This window comes from Arvicola amphibius, chromosome X, assembly GCF_903992535.2.
Source record: "Arvicola amphibius chromosome X, mArvAmp1.2, whole genome shotgun sequence".
Classification (NCBI taxonomy): domain Eukaryota; kingdom Metazoa; phylum Chordata; class Mammalia; order Rodentia; family Cricetidae; genus Arvicola; species Arvicola amphibius.
Genome location: NC_052065.1, coordinates 106,620,799 through 106,633,208, shown reverse-complemented (window position 1 = coordinate 106,633,208; position 12,410 = coordinate 106,620,799). Strand labels below are relative to the sequence as shown.

The window sequence follows — 12,410 nt, the reverse complement described above, 5'->3', positions numbered from 1 at the left end:
AGTCCGCGCTGGGAGGAAAGCGCGTCCCAACGAATGAGTAAGTGAGGCGCGGGCACGCCGCCTTGTTTACCCCACTCGGCGGCGCGCCCCTGCGGGCGCCCAGTTCACAGGAGGCGTCAGGGAAGCTGGAGCCAGCCGGGAGGCGCTCGCTCGCGATTGGTCGCCGCCAGGGAGGAGGATGCCGGGTGGGAGGGGCGGGGGGCGCGCGCTGCCATGGCGCCCCGCTGCCGCTAGATGCCGCTCCCTCCCAACAGGAGCTGGGCGCGGGTTCGTGGCCGACAGATGGCGCCTGCGCGTTCCATTCGCCTCTAAGTCGCCGAAGAGCGAACACCCCAAACAATCCCGAAGCGCCACCAAAAAAAAAAAAAAAAAAAAAAAAAAGAAAGAAAAAAAAAGAAAAAAAAAAACCCCGCCGGATCCGACCGCCACTTTCAAAACCCCCCCACCGGTCTAGAACCGCGGGAGCTTCCGTCCCCGAGTAGAATTCAAAGGTGTAAAGAAGAGGAAGGGGAAAAAAAATTCTTGTACCAGCCCAGGGGTGAAGGAGCCCCCGGCCTGAGACAGAAGGAAGGAGTGGGGGAGGCCAACAGTCTCCTGGCTGCCTCTGTAGACGCTGAGGGGGGAGGTAAGTTATAAAATGGCGGAGGCGAAGCTTCTAGAAGTTTGGAGGGGCACCCGGAGGGCGCGCGGCCCAGCGTGAGGTGTGTGTGCTTGCGATCGGGCGAAGAGAGCGTGCCGCCGGGGGAGGGAGGCGACAGGCCGGGCGTCCCGTCGCAGTTTCGCGGCCCTCTGCCTCGGCTTGGCGCGGGGCAGCCATGAAGTGAGCGGCTGTGTCCAGGCGGGGAGCGAGTCCTCGCCTCGCCCCCGCGTCTCCCTCTGCCTCTCTTCTCCGCCCCCAAGTCGCTACCCCAACACTTGCAAGGAACTTCCAGGCTCTCTCCCACCCCTCAGCTCCCCCCACCCCCTTCCTGCCTACCGCCTCCCAGAGCCGCTTTTTAGCGCAGGACGCTTCTTTTCCACTACCCTCGCTGAAGCTTTTCTCCTGCCTCCCTCGCCCCAACTCTCCCTCGGGGCCTCCGCCGAGGACCCCCCCCCTCCCCAATGGGTGGCCCAAAATGGAGAACGCGCAGCGGCGCAAGATGGAGGCTCCGCGCCTCCGCGTAGCGTTCGAGGTGGCTTCCTCTCCTCCGGGGGCCTCCTCCTAAGCAGCCTGGGGGAAGAGAGCCCCTAAACTGGAGGTGGGGTGGGGGTGCCATCCGTAGGGGGGGGCGGCGGGAAGGCGAAACCGGGGAGGCCGCGGCCGGGTGTGTGTGTTGTCTGTGTGTGTCTGTGTGTGTGTCTGTGTGTCGGGGGGGGGGGAGGAGGGCGCGTTGTGGTGGTGCGGGGAAGGAAGCGAGCAAAATGGTGGTGCTGGGAACCCGGGAGGGGGGAGGGGAGGGCGAGCAGGCTCGCTTGTGTCTATTTGGGCCTCGGACCGAGGGAGGCGAGGGAAAATCTACTCTGCTCACACCCCTCCCTCTTCCCCCTCCCCCCTCCCTTCCCCTCCTTCCTTCCCTCCCCTCCCCCCCCCTCCCCTCCCTCCCTCCCTCCCTCTCTCCCTCTCTCCCTCCCTCTCTTCCTCCCTTCCTAGAGAGGGAACAACATTCATGTGACGGGCCCCTCGGCTTCTCTCCCCCGCCCCATCATCTCCAGCGCGTGGTGGGGGAACTGCTTGGGCAAAGCGGTTGGCATCGATCTCTCCATCCTTTCCGAGGCCCCGACTTCGGTCAGTTTTCTTAGGGCACCAATTTTCGAAATAGGCTGGGGTCCGGCGGCGTTGGTCCCCTGCGCGTAGACCTTGCCCCGAAGGGGGCCCTGCCTGCCTGGCATGGGCGGAGGGGGGGGGGAAGGGCGGGAGTGGAAGGCTGTTTGTTGGGGGGTTTTGGCGCCACTTTTGTTTTAGTTTTAGTGCTGCTTTTTCGTTCCCACCCCCACCCTCGCTGTCTTTCTCAAGGCAAGAACTGAGCTGATCCTTGCCCCAGGTAGGCAGCCTCTGTTTTCCCTCCACACTTTTATTCTTGCTCGAGGGCGACTTTCTCTTTTCTTCTCTCACAGATCTGGAGATCTGTGGGCTGCAATTTTAGGAGGAAAAGGGTCGGATGGGCCATGGGAGAGAGAAGGTGTGGGAAACAGCATCAAGTAGTTCCGCAAAACTTTGAGCCCCGTTCCCATTTTCTTCTGGCCTAGAATCGTAAACGTATTGTTGATTTCGGCCCTTTTTTCCCCTTTCCCTCCCGCCGCGAGAATGTCTTATTTTGCCTTTAGTTTTTTTTTTGTTTTTGTTTTTGTTTTTTTTTTAATAAACCGCTGTACTTTCGACATTTAGTTTCTGCTCCTCTCCGGTGTTATATGTCATTTTATTTTTAATCCTCAACGGTAATGGGTTATCGTGTGATTTTTCGTGCTTTGGTGCTCGACTTGAATTTTTAATATTGCATTAGTAGTTTCATCCGGTCTGGGAGACTTTCTCCTCTGTGGCCTAGGATGTTTTTTATGCTCTTGCCTACCCCCCTTCCTCTCCCTCCTCTTTTCTTCTAGATGTAGTTTTTAAATTGAGGGTCTTGTTTTTTGATTAAATGATTATTTCCAGCTTCTGTGCTATGTCTAAATGAAACTTTTGATCTGTGGTCTTAGGTTTAAGTAAAGGAGACGCTTCTGTTGGTTTGCAATGGTTCCTTAAAATGCGCGGGCCGCCTCCTCGACCCCGGTAAAGCCCCCTCTTCCCTTCACACTGGAGTGTAAATTCCGTACCCCCTTTCTCCCACGGACTGCCGTATTTCACAGCAGCCACACCCTGTATATATGTCTCTGTGGATTGGACTCATTATCAGCTTAATTTAGTGACTTAAACCACCATGATGGGACTTGCTTAAGCACGAAGCTTCTTTTCCTGTTTAGTCCTGGTGTTTAGTGTCGAAAGAGGAATAATCAAGGTTTCTTAATGAAACCTGGTGCGGTCCAAGCTTTGCCTTTTTTTTTCTGTTGTCTTTTTTTTCTACTCCGGGCTGTTGGCGGTGTCAGCACCGCTGCTGGGGGCGGGGGGTGGAGGGGAGAAAGAGTCGGGTTACCGAAGTGCGTCATTCCTGGCTCGAGCAGGGCCTGCTCGGAGCTTGCTGGTGTTTGTTACTGTCCTCGCAGCACTTTCCTGCCAACCTTCTCTCTCTGCGTATTGGTTAGGAGCAAAAGCAGGAGGCGGTCTCCTAATTCTGTCTGGAGCCCAGTGCGTTGCGTTTAAGGGTATATGTGAACTTATTATGTTTTTTTTTTTTGGATGGCCCTGGGAAGTGGATGCATTTCTTTTAGACGACATACAATTCAGGTAGTTTCGTCTTGCTTTCTTATATTTCTCAATGAACGGTGGGGTTAATTTTGAACATTTTAAACCACTTGCGTCAAAATGCCTGGTTTTCTTTCTACGTTGATATCAATCTATAATTAGGGATCAGAAGGACCAGTTAATGCATAAGTGTTCAGCGGTTTTTCAAGTGGTTGAATTGTAATTTCATGACACATTATGTTAAATAGTCTGGGTTTTTTTTTTCGGTTTTGAGATTAAGTGCTGCGTAGATTCCAGCTCATTGCAAATGTTTAAGTTCATTTTCACTTCATTTCTATTTATCGTTTAAAAATATAATTTAAAATGTACTTCTTGGGTCTTATGGGCTTGATTAAAATTCGTAGAGATAATCATTTCTATGTTTTTAACTGAATTCTTGAATTTTACTAGCTATTAGTTGTGCAGGGTTCTTTTACAGTAACATTGTAAGACGTTCGACTCTTTAACATGTTACTTAGGTTTTGTTGCCTCGGGGTTATTCTCGGTGTCCTTACTGAGGACTTATTTGTCTCATTTTCTTTAAAGATAGGAGTCGGAGGACAGACGAAAAGAGAAGTGGCTGTGAGCTGATTATTGTAGCTATCTGAGGTCAGCAGGGCTCTTTGGTAACATAGTCTACTTTTGTATGTGCTTGAAAATTTCTGTAGTTGAGGTAGAATTTTCAAGAAAAATTTCCAAGTTTTTACATTTTGATGTGCTGACTTTATATTTACATACCTAAGTTATTTACACGAAGCTTAGGCTTGTGTGTGGGTAATTACGTAATGCCTAGCATACCAACTTTCAAAAATATTTACACAAGCAGTATAGGGAAAACAAGGTAAATCCCCACAAGTTAGATAGACTTGAAAGGTAGCTTTAGTCTCAGTGTGCTCTGCTTTTACTTTCCTTCTGATTTGTTTTTTTTTTTTCTTGAAAATAGGAAATTCCATTTGTTGATTTTAAAAAATTCTTCTTGGGTCTGTTTCATTAATTTGGAGTTGCAGTGAGTCAGTAGGAGAGGGATTTACTATTAATAGGAGGGGCTTTGGCAATTGGAGTAAGCGACAGTGGAAGGGATTGGGGTGCCATAGGGAGTATTCCCAGTAGGAAGATTGACATGGCTGAATACAGTTTCAGTGTTTGGTGTTTAATGACTAGGTAGAGAAGTGGATTGGAAAAGAAATGTACTTATTAGCCATTCCTTCCCACTGTGACGTAACTGTAGTATTATAAGGTATCTGAGACTGACAGGCAGGGTAGAGAGGGTTCTTCTCTTGAAACCAATAGGAAATTGGATGTTTACATATAAAATGATGTACCCTCTCCAACAATCTGCTCTTCTAATTACTTCAAAGTTGATACGAAAGCTATTACCTTGGTTTCTTTTAAAAACGTTTTCAATATTGTAATCAGCAATGAAACTAAGACCCTTGTTCTCCTTTAAATAGTATATTTGCTTCCAAAGTCCAAGGTAATTGCCTTGGTTTCTGAAATTTGGTATTATTCTATGTCAAGCTTATTTTGTTCCTGTTAGATGCATTTTAATAGCTGTTAAAGTTCTGAAGGGACTTCAAAGCGATGAATATTTTATTTTTGTGTTTGGTAAAACGTATTCCCCAATTATTATAGAAAATTTTTTCCCAGTCTGGGAACAAACCTTTCTGAACTGTTATCATTATTTACAAGGATATTAAGAGAAGGCAGATTCCTGGCTTCAAATTTTTACTCCTATGCAAATATCCTTAAGTAGATGGTGAAGATGTTGCATCAGATTTGATTTCTTGCGGTGAAGGAGTAGCTAAACTACCAAACCAACAAATTCTGAGTTTTGGCAGCCTTGAAATTGATTCTGAATTCTTAAACTCCAAATATGAAAACAATTTTAATGAAATTAAATTTGACATTTATTTTTATCGTTTGTATGGAGTAAAATTGGGGACTTGGCCTAATATCAGGCTCAAATCTCTTTCTTTGGAGATACAAGAAAAATACATATTTTAGAGGTGAAAATATGCCCTGGTCACTTTAGTAATGTTTAATTCTCTGCATGCTTATCATGATCAGCACAGCACTGTAGGAATGTTGTAAACAGTGGTAGCATTTTTATTTTGCTTCCAGTTCTTTATGATAGATGCAACCCTTCAGTTTTTGATGTTGAAAGATAATTTTTGAACATAAGGTTTATATTAAAATGGACAATTTGTTATTTAGAGGGGCACTATTTTGGAGTTGGGATAATAAATAGGAAAGAAAAGGAATAGTCCCAATTAGCAATGCACTGTTAGTGTAGCTCTCATTAACTATTAGTATATATTGAAATGCGATTGTTGGAGAATTAAAAGGAACTATAAAATTACACACTGTTTAAAAGTACTTTGCATTTTTCTTTTTAGTTTTCTACATTTACTATTTATTTATGCTCAGGGTTTTTCGTTTGTAGTTCCATACTGTGCCTGTATAGTAATTCTTTATGTATTTGTCTGTCACAAGTGGTAGATTTTCCATGTTCTGGTGGCAAAGATAAGAAGAAATAAAATTGTTGGTTTGCTTTCTCAGTCTCCTGAAGTGCATTTTTCGCATTTAATTTAACTAAATACATTTTTCTGTATAAGTAATGTGGCTTTGTGGACTAGGTTTTATGTGTATTCTTTTTTTAAAAAAAGGAACATCTTAGCATCTTTGCTAATCTGTTACCAGAAAAGTTTCCCCTGAATTAGGGTTATTAATACATGTTTACTGTACTTCTTTGATACTGATTAGCAGACATTAGGAAATGAGTGTTGCTAGGCATAGTGGCTCACACCTGCTGTTGGAGCACTTAGGAGGCTGAGGTAGAAGGATTGCTGTAAATTTGAGGTCAGTTTGGGAAACTAGTGTCAGACGAGCCCGGGGCTACTTTTCTGAGATCCTATCTTGAAAGAAGAGAAAGTTGGTTAAGAGGTTAATCAAACTGCTTTGTTCTCCTCTCCAGAGAAGGTGGATACAATGGTCTCTTTGCTTGTTTGTTTTTTTTCCCCCCCAGACAGAATCTCCTTCTGTATCCCAGGTCTCTCTCAAATTTGTGATCCTCCTACTTGAGCCTTTCTACTGCTGGGATAATGGACATTTGCTGCCATGCTTGTATTTTTTAATTGAAAAGTACATGATTAGCCTTGACAAGGTAAAGAGATTTCTATTAGCTCTCAATAACTTCTTGTAAAATTCCAAAATAAAATTCCTTTTAGACATGAGCCAGCCGCAAGTAAATTTTCATTGAATGTGTAAGGCTGGAAAGTTGAGCTCTCTTTATATTTTTGCAAGAATAACTTTGCAATAGAGTGTGATTTGTAATTTTTGAAACCTGAACTAATCTAAAAAATAATTTCAATGTATCTTGGGTTTTTTTGGATTATTATCATTAGTATTTTATGTGTCTAGGTGTTTTACCTGCATGTAAGTATGTCTACTACTTGTACATGGTACCTAAGGAGGCCAGTAAAAATTGTGGGATCCCTTGGAACTGGAGTTACAGAAGGTTGTAAGGTACCATGTGGGTGCTGGGAATTGAACATGGGTCCTGTACAAGAGCAGCCAGTGCACTTAACCACTGAGCCATCTCTTTAGCCCCTTGGGTTCCCTTTGAGTGTCAGAAACCATGTTTTAATATGAACTCTCTCATAAACTTTGAAATATGTGTTTTAAAGAATATTTTACAGATGTGGAAGTTGAGGTTCTAGGTAATAGTGACTTTCCCCAAATCACACCTTGATTAACTTGACCTCAAATCCTTCCTTTTTTTTTTTTTGATGGTGAAAACTCAGGTGTTTCTCTTACCGAGTTTAGGTCTGCAATCCTCATTGCTTTAATTTTATTTATAAGACCAAGACTTTACCATATATTATATAAGACAATCAGAGATCTTTGTTCAGGGTCAGATGAGTTGCTACACAAGGCAAAAGTTCTACAATGGGGCTGTTGAGGTCTGGGTGGGTAAGGACAACTTGCTCCCAAGGCTGCTGACCTGTTTTCTGTCTCTGCAGTCCTCATGGTGGAAGGAGAGACTTGGCTCTTGCAAGTTGTCCTCTGAATTTGTATGCATGCACCATGTGAAGCCCTATGTGCTCCTTCCCCCCAAGTAGATAAAGGTAAAAAGGTTTTTTGGGGACAGGGTTTCACTATGTAGTTCTGGTTGTCCTGGAATTTGTGGGTAGACCAGGTTGGCTTTGAACTCACAGATACCTACCTGCCTCTGACTCCCATGTACTGCACCATACCTGTTGGTAAAGGTTTAAATAAAAAGATTAAAGAAGTTCCATATTTTTAAGCTAATAAAGTAGTTGAAATATGAGTTTTAATATTGCTTGAGTATGATCACCAAATTTTATGGAATGTTAAAGTCTTGGTGCGAGCAAAGGTTTCTATTTTCTATGATGCATAGAATAGTTACACATTTAAAAAGATTCTTTGTTATTTATACCGTGTATGTCTAAAGATAGTTTCTGAGTCATTCAGCTTGTTTAGTGGTTAGATTTTAATTAAAAACTTAGGTTAGGAGACTGGAGAAATGGCTCAGAGCACTCATTGCTTTCACCAAGGACCTGGGTTTGGTTCCCAGCACCCACATGGTGCCTCATAACCATTTTTAACTGGGGATTCTGACATTGGCCTCTGACCTCTGAGGGCAGTGGACATGCATGCGGTGGGTGAACATGCATCCATACAGGCAAAACACTTAGACACATGCAATAAATAAACATGAATAAATGAAATTTAAACATGAGGATAATCTAATCTTTTCATAAGCTTGAGAGTTTTTCTTATCTGGAGAAATTATAGTGGAGATAAGGTAAGATTAAATATATATAGATAGCATGTACTTTCTGTGTGCATGCGTGTGTGTGTGTCAGCACATACTTTTCTTGACCATGAGTCAAATTTATGCACATCTGTTGATCATTCCCTTAAACTTCATCTTCAGGAAATATTTTTTTTGAGGTGACAAGCAGTCTTCTTTGACCTAGACTCTTGCAATATTGAGTATTTTCATCCATATTTTATCTTTGTATTCCATTAATACCAACAACTAATGTTCCATGACTGAATTATAGCCCAAGGTGCCCATTATATGCAATTATTTGTTTCTCCTATTTGTCTTGAAAAAAGATAGTTAGGTGCCAGAAATGTTCCTCAGTTTTCTGAATTCTGTAGTTAACCTGAAGAACCGAGGTTACAAATGTTACTAGTATAACGGAGCTTGATTGGACTGAAAGCAGATTTATTTTCATATTATTTGCCTGCTAAGAATTGTGATATAGCCTCTTAAAAACTTAACGTGTGATAAAATAAGAGTACAGTTGATGATACTGCCATTTCTTTGGTAAATTGTTTAGTATTTGATTTCAAGCAGTTAGTGCTGCTGAGTTGTTTTAAAGAATTGAATGTGGGCCAGGCGGTGGTGGCACACCTTTAATTCCAGAATTTGGGAGGCCGAGGCAGGTGAATCTCTATGAGTTCAAGGCCAGCCTGATGAACAGAGCAAGTTCCAGGACAACTGGGGCAGTTACACAGAGAAACCCAGTTTCAAAAAACAAACAGAAAAAGTTGAATGTGGGAAGTTAAATGCATAATTTAATTTGTAAGAAGGAATATTGTAGGAGCGTTTTACATAATTAAAAATCTTTTCAAAAAAAGACATTGATAGAAACTAACAGTAACTGAACTCTTCTTATGTGCCAGGTACTTACAAATACTTCATGTGTAATGATAATCAATTTCATTAACCGATAAGGTATTACAACTACATGGTTCTTTCTTGCCTTTCTTTCTTCCTTCCTTTCTTTCTCTGTGTTCCTCCCTCCCTCTCCCCACCTCCCTCTTTTTTTTTTTTTTGAGTCGAGGTAGCCCTTGGCAGTTCTGGACCTCACTGTAGCGTGAGGCCTGGAACTCTGAGATCTGCCTGTGTCTGCCTCCCAAGTGTTGGGATTAAAGGTTTGTGTTACCATGCCCACCCTATAGTACAAGGTATTTTATGTAGTCTCCACTAGCCTAGAATTTACTGTTTAATCCAGGCTGTCCTTGAACATTGTGCTTTTCCTTCTTCACCATCCTGAATGCTGGAATGCACGAGTTACCACACCCTGCCAAACTAGGGTACTTTTGAGAGTAAGAGAGGTCATTACTCAGACAGCTTGCTGAGATAAGAGCATTAACTAGGACTGTCCCAGAAAAACTGGTGTATATGATGACACTTTTACAGAAGAGGAAACATGAAGGCCTAGTAACTTGCCCAATTACTTATTGGTAAGAAGGGATTCTAAACCCCTATAGAGATTTGTGTGGGTATGAAAGTGATTTAAATTACTATAAATTGCTATTCTCAGAGAGTCTGCTAATTTTTATTCTTTGGGGTAAGTTTTTGTTGGTACAGGGGTACTAGTTAAAGCAAGATAGCACTGCTTTTTAAAATCCAGGAGAATTTCTAGCATACTGTTTTGAAGTTATTAGATTAGGGTGATTATATATGTCTTACTTAATGTTAAAAAGCAACTTTCTTGAGTTTTACCTGAGTGAAACAAGTCAAACACCAACATAGCAGCATCTGAGTTTAATTTCTTTATGTATTATTTATATTTCCTTTATTATTTTGTATTAACTATTGATGCTATATTTCATAGAGTTCTTCTGAGAAGATAGATAAAAGAATGGCAATGTTTGGGACTAGGGAGAAATGGTATTAAAATTAAAGAAAATGCTCTAGTTTAGAGACTTGCCTGAAGTTAACCTCATCCTGTAACATAATTTGAGAGTTAGGACTTACAGAGAAGAATGTGTCACTTCAGAAATAAGATAGTTCTCTTTGGGATGGGATGCCTGGTAGAGCTGGTGCCATTAACATTTCTAACGCATTCAACACCCAGTCCTCTAGCCCCCCTCCTCAACCCTACCACTCCTTACTTTTATGACTGTTTTTGCATTGATTTTATATTTCTGGACTGTTTGTGTATGTGGTATCTTCCTGCCAAAGAACTGAATATGAATTCAAATGTAGAGAAATGATTTGGATATAGTTGTGGCCAAGGCATATTTTTGCTGAGTGTGGGTAGTAAATATTTGATATTTCTGCTTTAAAATTTATTTTGGTCTTTTTTTTTTCTGAGATAAGGTCTGTCTACATAGCCCTGGCTATCCTGAAACTCAGTATGTAGACCATGCTGGCCTTGAATGCAGGGATCCATCCACCTGTCTCTGCTTACCAAGTTCTGGGGTTAACGGCATGAGCCACCATATGAGATCTGATGTAATTTTTCCTCTTTTCTGTTTGTTTGTCTTTTGAGACAGGGTTTCTTTGAATAGTCCTGCCTGTCCTGGAAGACTCTGTACACCAGGTTAACCTCAACTCAGAGATCTGCCTGCCTCTGCTCCTCAAGTGCAGGGATTAAAGGTGTGTGCTACCACTGCCCCTCAAGGTCAGATCTTAAGAGGTTTCAATTTTGTTTACATAGTTGAATGTTTAATATTTCATTGACTGCTTATTTACCTTAACTAATTCATTTTTGTAGATTTTGTTGCAGTCACTAACTGACCAATAAAATTGAGCTACTATTCTGTATACTAATTTGCTTAGTTTGTTGAAATTGTACAAGAAAACAACTGGAAGAACGATGACATTTCTGATCAGACAAGGAATTTGTTGTCTGCATTGTGACCTGGGGGCAAAGGTTTTTTTATTTGTTTTTGAGACAGGATTTCTTTGTGTACTCTTGTCTGTCCTTGAACTAGCTCTGTAGACCAGACTAGCTTCAAACTCACAGAGGTCCCCCTGCCTCTGCCTTTCTAGTGCTGGGATTACAGGTGTGCGCCAACGTGTCCAGTTAAAGGTAAATATTTAAGGTATCTAAAATAATGCAGCCAAAATGTATTTTAGCTTTTAAACCTTGTGTGTAGCCAGGTGGTGGGGCAATGGTGCACTACCTTTAATACAAGGATTTAGGAGGAAGAAGCAGGCAAATCTCTCTCTGAATTTGAGGCCAGCGTGGCCTATAGATTGAGTTCTAGAACAGCCAGGGCTGTTATACAGAGAAACCCTGTCTAACAAACACAAAAACAATAAAGCAAACAAACATAAGCCTCAGTGTATGTATAGTACAGTTTCACTAGTACTGGGACATGATGTGCTTTTTTTGTGATGTTGGAAATTAGATCCAAGGCCTCCTGCACACAACATAAGATATTATGTGTGCATTTCATCATGTCCTCAAAGATTTGCTATTAAATTAGTGGAGATTTATCTTAATCCCTTAATATTATTAGTTGGACTTTGTCACAATAAAATGTATAAAAATGTTATTTATTTGAGATAAAGTTTCACCGTTTATCCCTGGCTAGCTTAGAACTACGTAGAGCTTAGAGATTCATTTCTGTCTCCTTAGTGCTGGGATTAAAGGTGTGTGCCATCATACATGGTCAAAGTTCTTTAAAAAAATTGTCCTGTAGAGTATATGGTTATGTAACCCCTTTTGTCTTCAATTTTTGTGATCCTCCTGTCTCAGTCCTCCAAGTGCCAATATTAGAATGTGTTGCCATTCCTTGCTTTTCTCTTGTATTGTAGTGCCTGAGATAGGACTCAGGGACTTGTGTATGTTAGACCACCATTTTGCCGTTGAGCTATATTTTCACCCCGTCATTAATATAGTTTTGACAGAGTATCCTTAATTTGAAAGAGTGACAGTTATTTTTAAAATATGCAGCTTGCTATGAAAATTTTTAGAAGTAACAAGAGGATGCTAATGTTAACTTGGAATGCTCATCTTTGGTGGTTAATAGATGCCATGATTGTTCCTTATAGCATTTACCATTCAAACATTTGAGGTCTTCTAATTGGTTTTATGTCTTTGTGTAAAAGCAATAAGCAATGAAAATTTTGTTCATGGGGTGCAATGACTTGGGCCTGCACTTGGGAGGCTGAGTCAAGAGGATTTTAGGAGCCTAGAAGTTTGAGGCTAGTTATGACAACAGCAACCACTATTTTTTCAAGACAGTGTTCTCTGTAACAGCCCTGGCTGCCCCAGAGCTC

The 12,410-nt window shown here is 42.0% G+C and overlaps 1 protein-coding gene across 6 annotated transcripts in view; it reads left to right on the top strand.

The window, feature by feature from the left end:
* The first annotated feature begins 411 nt into the window (after window positions 1-411).
* Window positions 412-12,410, top strand: part of Stag2 (stromal antigen 2) — a 130,622-nt gene continuing 118,623 nt past the window's right edge. The window contains exon 1 of one of the 6 annotated variants that reach the window (XM_038316052.2): window positions 412-625. The gene's annotated coding sequence lies outside the window, so the exon portion shown is untranslated. Of the gene's footprint in view, window positions 626-652; window positions 702-1,128; window positions 1,239-1,644; window positions 1,766-3,307; window positions 3,359-12,410 lie in introns of those variants that run through there. The other 5 variants (XM_038316053.2, XM_038316049.2, XM_038316050.2 and 2 more) reach the window with 5 other exon arrangements.